This window comes from Solanum verrucosum, unplaced genomic scaffold (genome assembly GCF_900185275.1).
Source record: "Solanum verrucosum unplaced genomic scaffold, falcon-dt-bn FXZP01000101.1, whole genome shotgun sequence".
NCBI lineage: Eukaryota > Viridiplantae > Streptophyta > Magnoliopsida > Solanales > Solanaceae > Solanum > Solanum verrucosum.
The window spans coordinates 671,943-692,430 of NW_026020111.1; the positions used below are offsets into that span (position 1 = coordinate 671,943).

The 20,488-nt window shown below is 31.9% G+C and overlaps 1 pseudogene; it reads left to right on the top strand.

Moving 5' to 3' along the window:
* Window positions 1-5,172: 5,172 nt before the first annotated feature.
* LOC125825521 (geraniol 8-hydroxylase-like) lies at window positions 5,173-18,232 on the top strand (annotated as a pseudogene).
* The last annotated feature ends 2,256 nt before the right edge of the window (window positions 18,233-20,488 follow it).

The window sequence follows — 20,488 nt, forward strand, 5'->3', positions numbered from 1 at the left end:
TAATGTGGTTGGATCTGGTTCATTAAGTATAGTTGTATTTGGCAAAGGAAGAAGTTGAAGTTAAGTTTATGCCACATGCAACTTCATCACCAAAATATTTGCCAAAAAATGAAATTTATTCAATACTTAGATGAGCATGTTGAGATTTTTAGCATCAAACCAAAATTTCAAATTTGTGTTGAATTAGCCTTTTTCAACAATGAAGAGAAGAAAGGAATGTCAAATCAAGAAATGTGACTAGTGGAGAAATGGAACTATATGATTGTGATTTGCTGAATTAGCCTTTTTCAACAATAAAGAGATGAAATGGAATGTCAAATCAAGAAATATGGCTAGTGGAGAAATGAAATTGTATGCTTGTGATTTCTTGGTTTTGGCTACCGGTAAAAATAATGAAGGTCATATTCCAAAAGTGGGAGGGCTTGAAAATTTAAAAGGGGAAAAAATCCATTCAAGTGAGTATCAATCAGGTGAAAAACATGAAGATAAACAAGTATTGGTTGTTGGATCTGGAATTTCTTGTATGGAAATTGGTTTTGATCTTTCAAATTTAGAAGTCACACATCAATTGTTGTTAGAAGTCCAATAAGTTTCTCTATTTTGTATTTACTTCTTTTTTGTTTGCATCAATATAGGTTTGTATTTGTTAAATTTTGTAATTGATATCCGATGATGTTCTGCTAGTTTAGTTGGTACCTCAATTATTTTACTTGGTATATGATACTCTTTACTAGCACATGTAGTATTTTAACTTTGTTCATCAAGAGATTGGTGTTTCTTGACCGTCAACTTCAGGCCGTACCCTTAAGAGAAAAAGTTGGGATTCAAACATGATTTTCATTTTGTTTCGTTGATCACCCGATCATATATACTCTTATGTGTGAATTCTCGTTTCTACCATGATTTCTCATGATTTTCATTTTGCTTGACTAACTGTCATGTCATTATTCTTAAATGAGAATTATTGATTTAATTGAAGTTTTATTTCTTAATTTTTGATTGGATCTTGTTTTCTTCTTACGAAAAACACATGAAGTTGGACCAATATTAGAATAACTACTAAGAACAACCTATATTTTCTAAATAATTCAGATTTCTTTTATGACTATTCATGTCACCCACCGTTAGCTACTATCACCGGCGCCACCCACCATCCACCACTACCATCACTAGTCATTATTTACAGTCATCACCATCAACCATCATTACTACAACAACCTGCAATCACTAGTGACAGTCATCATCATTAGTCACCACTATATATCGTCAATCATCGCTATCATTCACCTTAGCTACCACTATTATCCACCACAACTATCAGTAACATACACAAATTATCACCATAACCCACTATTGTCAGGCACCATCACTATAGGCTAGTAACTTACTATTCAGATTCAAATGTCTTAATGTTAATGAGAACAAGTAAGACAATATATAATAAAAAAAAGTAAAACTACTGTTGAATTTCCTTTATCCCTTATCGCGTCATCTATGTTCTTATTTATAAGCCATAACTTAGCACCACAATTTTAAGGACATATGCCTATTAATTGGGTATGAAGTACCTAATTGTCCTATCAAAGCAGATCCTAATTTATCTGCCTTAATATGTTCTTGACTAAATAAAGAAGGAATTTCTAAATATATAAAATTATCAAAAGTTTTCTTGGTTTCTCCCCCTTAGTCGAAAGATTTGCCACTATGTTCTTCTTCGGAAATCTATGCTTGAGAGATGGAATCCCAACTGGTACATCAACAATCTAGAATCATTTATTGAGTTATTATAAGTGATTTTGTTGAATTAATGTGATTACTTTGGAGTCAATTGAAATTTCATATGCGGTAAAATTATTTTTCCAAGGGAGGGAATTCAATACTCACCGATAACTTAACTATTTATGGAGTTGATGGATTACCTACATTCTCCATATCCATGTTTATAGAGTTATCTAGTTATGCACAATGTTTGCAATGGACCCATTGGAGTGTCAATTGGTTTGCAATTTAACATGCATGTCTCCTCTAATATGTCCAAAGCGTATTTTCTTCATGAGATATAAATACTTGTCTTGGATTGTGCTACCTCAATTCCCAAAAAATACTTTAATTTCCCCAAATCTTTGGTTTGGAAGTGATAGAGGAAAGAGAGTAGGTTGAGGCGAGAGAGGTAAATTGTATTTGTATATCTGTCAGATATTTGTGTATATATATATATTTTTTTTTTTATATTTTTTTTTATATATATATAATTAGTATGTATATGTATCAATGAATACAATAGTATTAACGAAATACAATTTGTATCAATGAATAAATTGTGTAAAATCATATCAATTTGTATTTGTATATGTATAAGAGAGGCGAGAGAGTCACAGTAATTATAGCTAAAATTAAGTTGCAAGTGGTAATTAATGAAAACTTTAGTTTGTTAGCTAATTAACTAGATATGTTTATTTATCCGTGTGATTTCTCCAAAAAGAACATTGCCTTCACCATGAATCTTTAAAAACATAATGTCACTAAGATATTAATAATTTAGATTAATTTTTAAATTAAAATTGATAATAAAAAATAGTGCAGAGAATATAATATTTTGATTAGATATATTCAATCACATAAAAAGACCTGATTATTTTTAAATTCATATATTGCTTAATTACAAAATAATATTAATAATTTATGTAGTAGTTGCATATTCGAAAAAAATGTTTTCAAAATTAAAATAGATAAAAATTTCCTAAGATCATTCTGTGTACAAATTAAATAGAGGTGTTCAAATAAGAAGTCACTAATAATTTTGCATCTCAAAAGGTTAAGAAAATTGCCTTCAAATAAAAAATTTAAAGCCTTTAACTACACTTTTGATTCTAGGTCACCAACTTTGTTGAGCCGTCCATATTTTTATGGATAAAGTTTACATAGGTATGGCTAAAGTTCACACAATTTGTTTGTACTTCAAGTATATATGATTAAAATTCAACATTTTTTAAAATCAAAATATGTGATTGATTCTAGCCATTTTTGTCTAAAGTTCAAACACTTATTTAGGAATTTTTGTGCGAACTTCACCTATATATAATTTTTAACGTCTTTGTCTAAAGTTAGGTGTATGTCTAAAATATTTAAATAACATAGGTACAAATTAAATAGTGATATCCAAATAAGATACTTCATAAAAAATAACATATTTTTGCTTAAACTTTAGTCATATATAACTTCTGACATTTTTGCCTAAAGTTAGTTGCATGTCTAATATGTTCAAAAAAATATATATTAAAAAATAGGTACAAATTAAATAGTGATATCCAAATAAGATACCTCATAAAAAATAAGATATTCATCGTGAACTTCAGCCATATATAACTTTTGACGTCTTTGTCTGAAGTTAGTTGCATGTCTAAAATGTTCAAAAAAAAACTAATTAAAAAAATAGGTACAAATTAAATAGGTACCTCATAAAATATCTTTTTTTTGTGTGAACTTCTACCATATATAACTTTTGACATCCGCGTTTGAAATTAGTTGCATGTCTAAAAGTTAAAAAAAATAAATACAAATTAAATAGTGATATACAAATAAATACCTCTTAAAAAATTAGGTATTCTTGTGTAAGCTTCAGCCATATATAACTTCTGACATCTTTGTTTGAAGTTAGTTGCATGTCTAAAATATTAAAAAAAAATAGAAGTACAAATTAAATAGTGATATTCAAATAAGATACATCATAAAAGATTTATACGGTTAGTACTTGGACCTTTCAGTATGGTATGCTATTGAAAAATTCGGTAATTTTGATTTTTGGTTTTTAAAAAATACCATACCATTACTATGCCAAATTAATTTGGTATGGTTTAATATTTTAAAGTTCAGTTTCGGTATTTTCCCGTGCAGTGAATTAGATACCAAAGTCTGATCAAATTCAACTTACATATATTCGTATAATGAAGAATTATGATTTTGGCTTTTCAAGAAACGTCTCAATTATATCTTCTTTTTTTAAAATCAAATGCTGGCAAAGCCACCTAAAATAAATAAAGGGAAAAAGTCCTGATATACCCCTCAACTTTGTCATTTAGAGCTGATATGCCTCTCGTTACAAAATTGGCACACAAATATCCTCACCGTTACAAAAATGACTCACATATACCCCTACTGTTACAAAAGTGATAAAATTAATTTTAAATTAATTTTTTTTGACTTTTAATATTTAAAAAAGAATGTATTTGATCCGTTTCACACATAAATTATATTTCAACTTCTTTGATTATTATTATTATTTGAATTTCATTCAATTTCCTATTCTTATTTTAATTTTCTTTCATTCTTTAGTGTAAAATGAGAGAAATAAAAAGAAAGAACTGTGAATTAAAAAAAAAGAGAAAAAAAAAATTAAAACTACTTTTTTTTTGCTATTGTAATTAATTTAGTATTTATATATGTAAAAGGATTATGATATCAATAGTAAAGATTATAAGAAAATAAGTGAAAAAATAAATTTGACCATCAAAATAATAAATTCAAATTAGTTGTTGAATTAAAAAGGTAAAAAAAAAACGTGTGAGAAGGATAAAATATATCCCTACATGGATTATTTTTTTAAAATGAAAAATTTAATTAAAAAATTTAAAATTATTTTTTTCCACCCCGTTAGAGGAAAAGGGTATATGTGAGTCATTTGTGTAACAATAGTGATATATATGAGCCACTTTCGGAGCGAGGGGTATATCAATTTTAAATGACAAAATTGAGGGGCATATCGTTCCCTTTTCCCATAAATAAAAGGCAAGTCTACGTCTCAATTATATTATACTAATACCTTACACATGTAAAAATGTTCAAAATAAAGTACTAATAATTCTCTTAATGAATAATCGTCCAAACATAATATTTAAATCAAGATAGAGTAGTCAAAATTTCAACATTTAAATAATATTTTATATATTGGCTAGTATTATATAGTTGCATATATATGAATTGTGTGAATATAGTATTCAGTATTTACCATACCATGCCCACCCCTTGAGATTAGAGCATTGAGAAGGACCTTCTCCTAATACGAGAGGGACCGGAAAGCGGGGTATTGCCTCCAAAACCTAACAGATCAGACTCCTACTAAAACCAATATATATATATATATATATTAATTCCCTAGCTAGTTCATATGTGAAGAAAATATAGAGAAAAATGGACTACATGAACATTTTGCTAGGACTATTATTTGCTTATTTTTTGGTGCATGGAGTTGTTATTTTTTCACTTAGAAGAAGCAAAAGAGTTGCACCAGGTCCCTTTCCTTTGCCTATCATTGGAAATCTTCATTTGCTTGGTGACAAACCTCACATATCACTTGCTCAACTCGCGAAAAAACATGGTCCAATTATGAACATCATGGTTGAGGCTGGTAAACCCAATTTGGTCGACTATTTTCCCTTTCTCGAGAAGATTGATCCACAAGGTAGAAGGCGATGCCTGACAATTCATTTTACAAAGGTTCTTCAACTTATGAGTGGATCAGTTGATGAGCGGCTAAATGAAAGGAAACTGGGAAACCATGAAAATGTTGATTTTTTAGATTCTCTTCTCAACATTAATTTGCCCTCAAGAAATCGACAGGAATCATATCGAACATCTGATTCTGGTGTATTTTCTACCCCTCTTTCTCCAATCCTCAATTACATTCCATTTTTATTTATTTATTTGCCATATTGATTTAAAATTCTTGAGAACTAGAAAGAATATTTCTCCCTCCATCCTAATATTTGATTAGATACAAAATTTAGAAAGATTTTTGGAACTTGTGGTCTCAAGACGACACAGATTAGTCAACAAGAATGAAATCTAAGAAAGCCTGTAGCTCCAAGCTATGTAGCTATAAGTTAAGGGTTTTTGGCCAAAATTATTCCTTATCGTCCATCAATTATAATTTGAGCACTATTCATCCTTTTAATTTGCAAGGGAATAAGGACAAATATACCCCGAACTATTGTAAATGGTATGCAGATACCCTCCGTCATACTTTTTGGGACATTGGTGCCTTTGCCGTCCAAAAACTAGAGTATATATACCCTTTATACTAACGGACATACACGTGTCATAATCTTATCCGCGAACCCGACGGATAAGATTGCACCACATGTCTTTATTTAGTCTTTCGTTAGAGTGAAGGGTATATAAGCTCTTGTTTTTCGATGGCAAGGGCACCAATGTCCCAAAAGTATGACGGAGGGTATCTGCATATCATTTACGATAGTACAGGGATATATTTTTCCTTTCTCCCAATTTGCAAATCTTGAGCACATATAGTCTTAGCAAACATAGACCATACACAATAAATACAGTTTAAACTAACATTTAATTTATCCTCCCTTTATTTGGTTATTCACCCGGTGTGCGATATCCATATTATATCGAAGCTCAACTAGATTCACTTACTTATACATGAAGTCATTTTTTAATAATCTTTTAAAACAAATATGTAAGGTCTGAGCTAATGTTATCAAATTCAAATTATCAGTACATTTCCACCCCTGATTTTGACAATTTAGTTGTATGTCTCTACAAGTTGTATGGTGGGTTGATTAAATACTTAAGCAGAATTTCAATTTCTTCTCATTGGAAGCAACAAATGTTTTGGAATCTTTCACTTGATTATTATATGGCACCGACATCATAAGATCTTATACTAGCAAGTTCCACAGGACTTGTTTGTAGCAGGGACTGATGCGACATCAAATACATTCGAGTGGGCAATGGCTGAACTACTCAAGAATCCGCACATTTTGGAGAAAGCATAAGAAGAACTTGCACAAGTGATTGGCAAAGAACTAATAGATGAAGTTGATGTTGCAAAATTACCTTACTTGAGGTGCATTGTGAAAGAAACCCTTCGAATACACCCACAAGCTCCTTTCTTAATTCCACGCGAAGCAGAGGAAGATGTTGAGTTATGTGGCTATATTATTCCAAAAGACTCACAAGTTTTTGTGAACGTATGGGCAATAGGGCACGACTCTAGCCTATGGGAAGACCCTTTGGACTTTAAGCCAGAGAGGTTTTGGGAGTCAGATATAGATGTTAGAGGTCGGGATTTTCAGCTAATTTCGTTTGATGCTGGTCGAAGATTATGCCCTGGATTGCCTTTGGCTATCAGGATGGCTCCAGTAACACTAGGTTCAATTCTAAATACCTTTAATTGGAAGCTGTATGGTGGAAATATTGCACCTAAAGATTTGGACATGGAGGAAAAATTTGGTCTTACACTGGCAAAAGCTCAACCTCTGTTAGCTATCCCTGTTCCACTGTAGAGGTTGGGATAAACTTAAGATTTTAAGTTACCAAATTAAGAATACAATAATGACACTTTTTTTTGTCGTAAACTAGGTAGTGCTGCCCATGCCAGCACACACTCAATATTCGTGAACAAATAAATAATATCCTATGTCATATACAAAAGGTATTTATGTAACATCACAATATTATGATTATACAAAGCTAAGAGTTTAAAGACTCAGTGTGTTATCACTTCTTAGTTCCCAACGATTTACACCGTAGTAGTTATTGTTGGTGTATAGCATTTTATTATTAAAATAAAATATTAAGTGCATATGTTAGTGGATATAAATTGTGGTAGATGATGACTATTAGTTGTTGTAACTTATATGACCATTAGTTCTTGTAACTCTCATGGTCATTAGTTTCTTATAACTCATGTGACCATTAGTTTCTTATAACTTGTATAATATTAGGAGAAGGGCCTAAAATGCCCCTCAAGTATTTGAATTGGTACAAAATTACCCTCCATCCACCTATCGGTCCTAAAATATCCCTGATGTCCACCTTTCGGCTAAAAAAATACTCTTATGTCTAACTAGGGGTGTGCACTATTCGGATTAAGCCGAATAATCAAATCAAATCAAACCGAATTTTTATTTGGATTGGTTTTTTGGTTTTTCGGATTGGTTTTGGATTAATAAATTACTTTGTTTGGTTTGGTTTCGGATTTTAAAAATAAAAACCGAAAAAAACCGAATTTTATTTATATATATATAATGTTTAGGCTTAGAATTAAGTTGGAGTTAACCACTTTTGTTCCTTTTTGGTTATTGTCTTTCATGATGATTACGTTTATATTTTATGTTTGAATTACATCTATAATAGGTATACTTATAAGTATTGTATTTTAAGTTTTACTTATGATTTATATTAGAAAGTATATTTAAGGGATTAAATATTATTACTTTGGTTATATATGTTATTAATTATTGACATAGCTGAATAACCAAATCGAAAAAAGCCGAACATAATAGAGAAAAACCAAACCAAACCAGATTTATTTTGGATTGGATTGGGTTTCACTTTTACAAAACCAAAAACCAAAAATCCAAACCGAATAGTGTAAAACCAAACTGAAAAATCGAATGCAATCCCCTATGTCTAACGGATCATACTCATTAGGTGGATGGAGGGTAATATTGTACCAAATCTCATAGTTTAAGGGCATTTTAGGCCCTTTTCCGTTAAAATAATTTGAAATTACTTAATGTATAAGCTCACATGATTGACTTGATTTTGAATTTCATAGTAAATTTAAAATTATAAAAAGGTTAGGCATCTACTCTCTACACTCCTCCCTCCCCAGGCCTTCACTTCCTATTTCTTCCATTTTTTTTCTATTTGGATCTTGTCCACCATTTAAAAATAAATAAATTATGACAAACAAGAGAGAAAAAAGGAGGAAAATAACGATGCATTCATATAGAAATAATTAGTTCAATAAAAGATGACTTAATTAAGCAAATATGTACAAATATTACATTTTTCTTTTGTGTGTACCCAAAATTAAAAATAAACGAATAAAAATAATCATGTCTCTTATCCCCACCGTCATCCCATCATGACAATAATACTAATTAAAAGAATATAAATATGTGAGTTCATTTCAAGTTGAAGTCCCGGATATCCTAATTAAGAATAAGAGATTACAAAAAAGGAAAAAAAGAGACAATGAACAAGACATTTGGATAATTGAGAGAAAAATTTATATTAATGAAAATAATAATTTTTTTAGATGGATAATCAGTCGGGTTAAGTATGGATTTTAGTTGGATCCCCATTTATGAGTTGGGTTACCTTATTATAAATTTGGGTCGATTTAAAATAGGCCAATAGGAAGATATCATGAAATTAATTATTTTTTCAATATTATTTTCAAGTTTATCGGGTCAAAATATGAATCATAAGTTGTTTTATAGAAAAATAGAATTTTTAAAAATATCATTTTTATTATTTATTTGAGAAGGGTTTAAATTTGGACCAATCACATTAAGCAATATAATAAATAAATATTTAATACTATTACTTTAAGGGAGCTATTAAAAATAAGGGCAAATATGAGTCAAAGATTAACATCGAGGGTATTTTTGAGCCGAAAAGTAGACGTCAGGGGTATTTTAGGTCCGATAGGTGGATGGAGAGTAATTTTGTACCAATTCAAATACTTGAGGAGCATTTTAGACCCTTCTCCGTATAATATTTATCACATTTATCTACCCATATTCTACCCATTAATTACATGGAAGACTTCTTCGCCTATAAATATTGATGCATCTTCCTTTGTGTTGGAGATGAAATGTGTTAAGTGTGAAAAAATATTGTAGTATGTAGTACTGAAAGAGAGAGTCGAGACAGAAAATATTCTTAGTCTTCAACTATATTCACTATATAAAAGAGCATATTTATATGTTGAAGGAAGGTGTTCTTATGGGGAGCTTTGGAATCTTCAACTAATTCGGAGTTGCTTGAGTTATACGATGTTGTTAGATGTTATATCCCTAAGGGGACAAGTCAAGAGTGATATTGCTGGATCGATGTAGATTATGTTGCAGTGGGCTTGAATCTTCTTAAAGAGAGCGAGATGTCCGCACCTCAGCCTAAATACCTTTTTATTCATTTTATTTCAACTGCAATTTATTATATTTGTGGTAGATTACACCAACAATTATTATAATTTATATCTTTGCGGTAGTTATTTGCAGCTTCTCATTTTAGTACACTATATTTCTTTGTAGTAGTTTGCAATTCTCATTTCAGTATTGTTCGGAAGTCATGTTCTAGTTTCTTAAATACCTTGCCTTGCTACATATAATTTGAAGTCTTTCAACAATATTTAAACAAAAGAGTATTAATGAAGCATCTTTTATTTGGACATCGAGTTGTAAATAGCCCAAGGCTATGGAACAAAGAATTATCTTGGACACTAATTGTCCCCTATATGTTTGATACCTTCTCCTACAATGAAGCTAATAACCCCAACCCTGCTGGTCATTCTATCAACTCTCGTGGATAAAAAGAAGAGTAAATTCAACTAATCCTCTTATGTCATCAACTAAGAATCATGTATAAGGTTCATCTATGCTGATGAAAAGCATAGCTCCAATTCACAGTATCAACTCTTATGTCAGCTTACATAGAAAAATGGAAGTTAATAGCTTTTAGACTTCTGAGGCCCTTTAAGAGCTCCATGGAAATCCCGTGTGCCGGGGTAGAAGATTCCTTTGGAAGAACAATAGAGGAATTTATTAAATAAAAATAATGTGATGAAACATTTCTCAAAAACGTCACCCTAGAACTAACCGGACAAGTTATTTTCCTTGTCAAGTTAGTATAAAGGGTATATATGCTCTAGTTTTTAGACGGCGGAGTGCCAATGTCCCAAAAGTATAACGGAGATGTCTGCATACCATTTACGATAGTTCGGAGATATATTTGTCTTTTTTCCCTTTTAAAAATAAACTTGTATTTAATTTTAGCAAACATCAGACAAAAACTGACAAATGTCAAACATAAAGATGTGTTCCTCCTTCTCCATCACTTCTTCATAGTAATTGCACAATAGTATTTTTCGAATTTATAGTAATTGAAGTATAATGCTTTGAAGAAGTGAATCTTTTAATTTTAATGATATCCAAATAAGATACCTCATAAAAAATCAGTGATATCCAAATAAGATACCTCATAAAAAATCAGGCATTCTTGTGTGAGCATCAGCCATATATAACTTATTAACATTTTTGCCTGAAGTTAGTTGCATGTCTAAAATGTTCAAAAACAAAAAAGTTAGGTACAAATTAGATAGTGATAGTGATACATTATAAAAGATTTACACACTTAGTACTTGGACCTTTAACACAACTTTCCATATTTGGTATCGAAGTTAGAGCATTGAGAAGGACCTTCCCCTAACACGATATGAACCGGAAAGCGAGGTATTGCTTCCAAGACCTAACAAAGACTCCTACTAAAACCAATATAAACTAATTCCATAGCATAGCTAGTTCATAGGTCAAGAAAATATAAAGAAAAATGGACTACATGAACATTTTGCTAGGACTATTATTTGCTTATTTTTTGGTCCATGGGGTTGTTATTTTTTCAATTAGAAGAAGCAAAAGAGTTGCACCAGGCCCCTTTCCTTTGCCTATCATTGGAAATCTTCATTTGATTGGCGACAAACCTCACATATCACTTACTCAACTCGCGAAAAAACATGGTCCAATTATGAATCTGAAATTGGGGCAAGTAAACACAGTGGTAATTTCCTCTTCAGTCTTGGCTAAACAAGTCATGCAAAAGCAAGATTTGAGCTTTTCCAGCAGATCTGTTCCTGACACAATTTATGCTTGCAATGAGTCTGATTTCTCTGTTATATGGTTACCTGTCAACTCTCAATGGAAAATACTTTGAAAGATTATGAACTCTCACATCTTCTCAGGTAAATACTTTGAATTGTGATTTATGTTACTTTTCATGCAGTTTTCAAAAAAAGGAGTATTACAAAGTAGATTGATTTTGTTATTATTGTCGCTAAGAGAAGATGAAAAGGATTCAAAATCTGTTATATGATTATTGATTATTGGAATTTTTTTAATAGTCAACCTCTATCTTGTTTATGTTTTTTTTTAAAAATGAATTTTATTTGATTCTCTTAATTATTAGTCTCTTAGTTTCAACTTATGTGGTGTAACTTTCTTGAGCGTGGACTTTAAGAAAGTAAGAAATATTGTTAAAACTTATGATATTAAATATGTTATAATTTTCATATGGCTACTAGATTTTTTGAAATTTATGTTCTTAAATATGTTATAATATTTGTGTGTTTTTGAAAAAAAAAAGAGAGTAAATATATAAGAAAAATGACTTGGGAATCCACTAACAAAGTGTGTTGTTTGGTCCAGTGGCGGAAGGAACCTTTTAACCTTTGATTTGTTTTCACACAATTGTTTGATGGATCATTTTCGAGTTTAATCTGTTTGTCGTCTTGACCCCATTTGTTTAAACCAAGGTTAGATGAGCATATACTAAAAAGTAGATTAATTTTATGTGATCTCAGGTCACAATCTTGATGTTAGTAAGCATCTAAGATCTGAAAAGGTCCAGGAGCTGATTGACTACTGTGACAAGAGTGGGAAAAATTGTGAAGCAGTAAATATTGGCAGGGCAGCTTTTAGAACTTCTATAAATTTTTTGTCCAACACCATTTTCTCAAAAGATTTGACTGATCCATCCTTTGATTCTGCTAAGGAAATTAAGGATTTGGTGTGGAACATCATGGTTGAGGCTGGTAAACCCAATTTGGTAGACTATTTGTTATGAACCAGCCTCGGCCCAATGTCAATACCTATACGGATGCCACACAACTAGTTATTGGGCCAAAAAGAAGCAGCAAAATTAGAAGGCCTTCACAAAGGTTGGTTTGGGACCCAGGCCCAAAAAAACAACTAGTTAAAAGGATGGCGGATGAGAAAGAACGGTTTATGCAAAACTATTATGAAGAGTCTATGTTTTCTCATCCCCTTTCTAAGGATCTGGTTTCTCATCTCTTTCAAATTCTTACTATCTTTTAATTCAGTTGTTTTAGTAGATAACTATTGTTAATTACCATAATTTCTATTGTATCCTTATTGAGTAATTGGAATGCATCTATGAGTTTCTGCTGAGAATTGAGTTTGTTACATTGGTGCTTTCATTGATTCCATCTACCATGGTGGACCTATCTCAAGCCCCCGTCATGGGTCGTTTCAGTGGTGACAATCCTCTAGATTGGGTGATTCAAACAGAGAAGTATTTCATATTCTACGACATATTATCAGAGCATAAACTGTCGTGGGCTTCATTCTATTTGGATGGCGAGGCTTTGGAATGGTATCGTTGGCTCTTCCGAAACAAACAACTTGCGGGTTGGGACCATTTCGTGGATAAATTATTTATTCGTTTTCAAAGTCGGAAAACCCATGGCAATCGTTTAGCCTTTCTCCGGCAGTTTACCACAGTGGATGATTCTCAGGCACGGGCTGCAACTATTTCGTCATGGAGCACTATCGCTAACTCGCCTTCGCCTCAGTCATGGAATGCACGGTCCGACTACAACAAAGTGAACTCTGCCCACCAGGTGTTTGGTGAAAAGTTAAATAAGACAACTGATATTGTTGTAGGTGTTAATAATGCAACAATGCTAGTTAAAACTGGCAGCGCTGAAATGTTGGCAAATCAAGCAAAAGAGGAGATTTTTCATTCGATTTTGGATGAAACCAAAGAGGAGGCGGACTTCCCTGTTCCACAACACTTTAATGAGCCACTTATATACGACAACAATCAGGCACACAAGGTGTTCGATGAATTTTCTGTAGCATCTAAGGATGCTATTCTAGAACCACACAAGATGCTTATGATTAACACAGATACTATTGAGGAAAGCAACTATGTTACTGGTGTTGGAAATGAAGGCAAGAATGAGGAAGAAGAACTTTTTGCCATTGGAAATAAAATACGGCAATTGGTTCCTCCATTTGTGGGAATACCTTCACTATGGTTTGATTCTCCATTTTCTAGTTTCGGTGACTTTGCCATGTTTAGTATGCTACATAAACTTGGAATAGCCCGATGCTCGGAGGAGTTGTGTGGAATGCTTTCAACTTGCAGATATGACCAACTTACTAACAGAGGTATAACTGATCACTTTTGTAGACTTGGTCATGTTTCACTTGTCTTAACTTTGCATCTGTTTCCACCTGATCAATCCAGATTAGCGTTTCCATTTGATCCTGGTTCTTGTTTACTTACCATGTTTCTTAGAGTTACAAGAAACTCTCTATTTTGTCTCGCTTCGGACAACTTGGGTCATAATAAGTTCATTATGTCAACCTTGTGGTATTCTTTCAATTGGCAAGGCCGTCTTAACCACTAGGCCACTAAAGCCACCGCTTGGGGCCCCATATTTTTGGGGGGCCCCATTTTAAAAAAAAAAGTACTTATATATATACTTTAAAAAATTATATTTACTTTTAATTTATTTTTTTTAAAAAGGTGCACGAAGTGAAAAAATAAATGCAAGAATTATAAAAAAAAAAAAAGAAGGTAAAAGTACCGTTAGTTTGATAGTTTTTAATTAAGGAATGGGTGGAACAATTTTTGGGAATACTAAACGTGCAAAAATTAAAAAAAGGTAAAGTGCTTTTAATTTTAATTAGGGTCTAGGGAAATGAACAATTTTTGGAATAATTTCCAGGAGTGAGAAATCATGCTTCCTTATTTATCTCCCAAGACTTTAACCATATATTATTATATACCTTAATACTCATCTCTTTTATTCTCTATTTTATTATTTTTATTCTCAATATTGAACTCTCTCCTACAAAATCTTTTGATATACTATTGCTTACAAGTTTGAAGTTACAAAAGAACAAAATTTACTTTTGGGTATTTTCTGCGCATTTCAAGAAGTGCAACCAGTAATCATTCTATTGAAGGAGTCAAGAAACACACCATTATTTCGATATCATTATATCAACTTATCAAATTCGTGAGTCAAGTTTTATTATTCTAACTTTATTTTATAGCTTTTCTTAAAAAATTGTTATTGTTGATATTCTTAGTTCATAAGCATATATATTCTTGTTTTAGTTATTATTACAATTTATTTAATTTAAATATGTCAACTAGAAAATATGATTCTAGTTTTACAAAAAGAGAGAAAAAGAGAAAACTAGAGGAATTAAATAAATCCCAAAAAAGGAGCCCTTGATAGATTTTTAACAAATAATAAAAATTCTGAATCAAAAAATATTGGAGGGTGTTCTTCAAATGAACAAGTCACTAACCGAATTGTTAGATGATAATAACATCCAAGAAGAAAATCTAGAAGAAGTTGGTGAAAAATGTGACATAGTTCCCTATAATTAAGAACTCCTAAGTAATTTAAATAGTTGCATCCATAAAAATACATATGACCCAAGTCAATGGAATAATACAGATACAAAATTGAGAGATCTATTAGTATAAAAGGGACCAATTAGAATGATTAATATAAATTTTCCAAAGGATAAACACTTACGACATTTTTGTACAACACACTATATTCAAAAATTGGCAAACGGAGAAAAACATGAAAGAAAATGGTTAATTTACTCTAAAGATTTGGATAAAGTTTTTTTTTTTTTGTTGTAAATTATTTAGCATAAGATGAGAATTTAAAATAGCACGGTCTTAACCTTGAACTTTCTTTAACACATAGTAGTTATTCTGATATTAATGGTTTAGATTTATTTTTTGAATTAAAAGTGTTAAGAGAAATAATACAAGTAGAAAATAATGATCTAATGGAAATACTCAATCTAATAAAAAGACTTGATTCTTTTCCTAATGCATGTATTGCTTATAGAATAATGTTAACAATTCCTATAACCATTGCCTCAGCCGAAAGAAGATTTTCGAAAATAAAATTGAAAAAATCTTATCTAAGATAAACAATGTCTCAAGAGAGATTGAATGGATTAGCTATATTATCAATTGAAAAAGAATTACTAAAACAAATCGATTATAAAAACAGTAATTAATGAATTCGCATCTAAAAACGCTAGAAAAGTAGATTTTAAATAAAAGTATATAGAATGATTTTTTAAATTTTTTTTAGGGCCCCTCTCTATGATTTGGCTTTAGGCCCCCAATGTTATTGAGTCGGCCCTGTCAATTGGGTTGGTAAAGGACAAGAGCAATGTCTTCCTGGTTTCTTATTGTCTAAGTTGGGAGAGCTGGGTAAGGCGGAGAAAATACAGGGGTTGCTAGAGGCATTTGCTGCACGATATTCGGAGTGGTTTCCCAATATTCTTGTCAACAAAGATGATGTGCTCTTGTTTGCTATGTTTGGTGTTCATGTATCAAAGCCATCTTCGTCGTATCTTGTCTTTGATCCTGGTCTATATCTTGATGATGACTCTGTTGTTTTTGGTGTCGTGGAGATGAAGGCTGTTTGGAGGACATGTATCAAAAGATTCCTTCTTGTTGCCAAATTACAGTGGCATATAGTTTTGTATGCAATATTTTCACAAAGGCTCTATACAGCCTTTCGCCAAACAACAATTCTGGCTGGAGCTTGACTCTTCAACCTTATTCTTATTCCTCACCAAGTACTGATGCATCTGAACAGTTCAATAGTTCCTTGGAGTTTCATTTAGCACTTAATCACGCAAGTTTAGTGCAACATATATGGCTAAAGCAATGGAATGCACTATTTGAACACATTCATCCATATTATCATGATTATCAGACTAACATGGAAAAGTTTTTTAATGTCTCATTTTTTTTCAAGGTCATATCATGGAAAGTTGATGCGAGCACTGGTTATATTGATTGCACCCAATTGGAGAACTATGCCACATTGTTTAGACCAAAGTTTATTGTTACTAATACAAGTGCTTATGCTCATTGCTATGATTATGCACGTCTCCGCAAGTTTCTCTTCGCTACAACTTGTGGGATGCACGCTACTAACATTGTTCTCGACTCGAACCTTGAGGACAAGGTTCTTATTGAGGACGGGAGTATTGTTATGAACCAGCCTCGGCCCAATGTCAATACCTATACGGATGCCACACAACTAGTTATTGGGCCAAAAAGAAGCAGCAAAATTAGAAGGCCTTCACAAAGGTTGGTTTGGGACCCAGGCCCAAAAAACAACTAATTAAAAGGATGGCGGATGAGAAAGAACGGTTTATGCAAAACTATTATGAAGAGTCTATGTTTTCTCATCCCCTTTCTAAGGATCTGGTTTCTCATCTCTTTCTAATTCTTACTATCTTTTAATTCAGTTGTTTTAGTAGATAACTATTGTTAATTACCATAATTTCTATTGTATCCTTATTGAGTAATTGGAATGCATCTATGAGTTTCTGCTGAGAATTGAGTTTGTTACACTATTTCCCCTTTTTCAGGAGAATTGATCCGCAAGGTAGAAGGCGACGCATGACAAATCATTTTACTAAGGTTCTTCAACTTATGAGTGGTTTAATCGATGAACGATTAAACGAAAGGAAGATGGGAAACCATACAAATGGTGATGTTTTAGATTCCCTTCTCAACATTTGCCCTCAAGAAATCGACAGGAATCATATCGAGCATCTCTTTCTGGTGGTTTATTTTCTATCCCTTTCTTCATTTGAAGTAACATATGTTTTGGAATCTCTTTTACTTGACATCATAGGTTCTTACACAGGACATGTTTGTAGCAGGGAGCGATACGACATCAAATACATTGGAGTGGGCAATGGCTGAACTACTCAAGAATCCACATACTTTGGAGAAAGCACAAGAAGAACTTGCACAAGTGATTGGTAGAGGCAAGCTAATAGATGAAGCTGATGTTGCAAAATTATCTTACTTGAGGTGTGTCGTGAAAGAAACCTTTCGAATACACCCACCAGCTCCATTCTTAATTCCACGCAAAGCAGTGGAAGATGTTGAGTTTTGTGGCTATATTATTCCAAAAGACTCACAAGTTCTTGTGAACATATGGGCAATACGGCACGACTCTAGTCTATGGGAAGACCCTTTGGACTTTAAGCCAGAGAGGTTTTGGGAGTCAGATATAGATGTTAGAGGTCAGAATTTTGAGCTAATTCCATTTGGCGCTGGTCGAAGAATATGCCCTGGATTGCCTTTGGCTATCAAAATGGTTCCAGTAACACTAGGTTCAATTCTAAATACCTTTAATTGGAAGCTCCATGGTGGAATTGCACCTAAAGATTTGGACATGGAGGAAAAATTTGGTATTACACTGGGAAAAGCTCAACCTCTGTTAGCTATCCCTGTTCCACTTTAGATCTTGGGATAAACTTAAGATTTTAAGTTACCAAATTAAGAATACAATATTATCAGTATTTCTTTGTAAACTAGGTAGTGCAGCACGGACTCAATATTTGTGAACAAATAAATAATATCCTATATGTCATAAACAAAAGGTATTTATGTACCATCACAATGTTATCATTATTCAATTATATATAAGCCAACAAGGGTTGGACGATCTTTGCACTAAAAACATATACGGAAAGCAATGTATATTGTACAGTAAATTTAGACTAAGTACAACCCAACATGTACCCTTTCACAGTGACACGTGTGAATAAATATGTGGCATACTGTAGGAGCTTGTGACACCTGTTTTTTCTTTGTGATATATCCATGTTCCTTTCTAGAGCTTTAAGAAAAAACACTCTGCAAAATGGAAGGTCTCGTCTAAAATTCAATGTGTCTACAAGTGATAATGGTCAAATGGGTGAATTTGCTGATCTTCACAATCAACTGTACAAGAATGTTGGAAACAAATGGAATTTTGTATTTCAAAATAGGGAAGTCATATTTGTTGCTTCAGAAAATTTGTCGTTTTTATTTATTTGTTTCTTGGGTGAAGGCCGGAAACCTTATTTAAACTATCATTTGTGTGAGCTTCTTCCCTGATCGGTTCACATAGGAGAAGTGAACTATCAATGGTTGACGGATGTTTTGATAAAATAGTTGGTGGTATCAGAGGCGTATCCAGGATTTTGAGATGATGGGTGCACTATTATAAAAAAGTTGATCTATGATATAAATTTGTTCGGTTCGACATTTAGAATTTTACTATTGAAAATCGTTAAAATTTTAAAATTATAGGTCTAAAATTAATTCTTATATATATATTTACCAATTACCACTTAAAGAAGTGTTATCTAATTTTAGAAAGAAAAATAAAACAAGATAAATAAAAAATTCAAATTTCTAACCTCATGGAGAGAGGTGCACCCAGTCATAATCGCATTATGTGATACTTCAAGTGTGGGTTCACACATCTATATTTCAATATTTTTTTAAAAAATATAACACTACTATATATGATCTCGGGAGGAGACCATGGGTTCACGTGAACCCGATGACCCCCCTTAGATACGCCTCTAGGTGGTATAGTTCAAATATGAAACTCAAATACAGGAACACTTTAGGAGTTTTTTTTACCATCAACTCTTCGTTTCTCATTTCTTGCACAATGATTTTGGTTATTCCCTATTAATGAAATAGATAAAGTGCATGAACTTGGAGGAATTTTATAATGAAATATAGTCTTCCAAACTACTTATTTCGGCTCATCCAGGAGGTGATGGATATATGTAGGGGTGTTAAAAATGAACCCAAACATATATAACCCGTCCAGAATTTTAAGGGTTGGGCTCAAGATAATTTAAATTGGGTTCAATGTCAACTCATTCAAGCCTAACATATTTTAAGATAATCCTCAATTGAGCCGAATTCAATCTCCAATTTCAACCCGTTTTAAAACTCTTTACTAAGATATGTTCCTATATTAAAGGTATGAATTATTATCTATTTAACATCTTTTAGAATTTATCTATCCATTTGTTACTTTAAAAAAAAAAAAAATCTTGAGCTGAAATTCGAATTGTGATTATAAAAGTTAAATATCACTATGTTAAAATTATTGAGATTAATCGGGTCAAATTGGGCGGGTCAAGACCCAACCCGATTTCTATTTCAACCCATTTTAATATCTCCAATTTTAACTCAACCCGCCCATTTGACACCCCTAGATATATGTGAAAAAGAAAAGTTAGTGTATGACTCATGTTGGATGGCATTATTAGTGTTAGAAACAGTTGTAAAACACTTCTAATGTTATGCATTTATATTAATTTTTCACAATTATATATTAACTAGTTTTTGGGAAGATGCCTTGCACGTTTGTTCTTTGTAATTACTACAAGATTTCTATATACTTAAAAAAATGAATTTCAGAATAGAAATATATGTGTATTGCACACTACTTAGTATAAATATTTGTAAATGATTTAATTACAATTACAATATGTATAAATAGTTATTCGTAAAATTAAGTAATCAAAAGAGAAGGAGTGTAACACCAAATTAAAGCTTAACATCAAATGGACAATCTGACAATCATATCAAATTGTTTTAAGAACTTGTAAATTTCACATGAGTTACTAGTTGTGAAGATCTCACATAATGTTTGAAGAGAATACGTAAAAAATTCATCAATATCCATTACATTATTATAGCATTACAATAAATTATACAACTTCAGATGTACATTTTGTTCATCCCACAAATATTCGAAAATAAGATGAAATAGAGTTGACTAAAA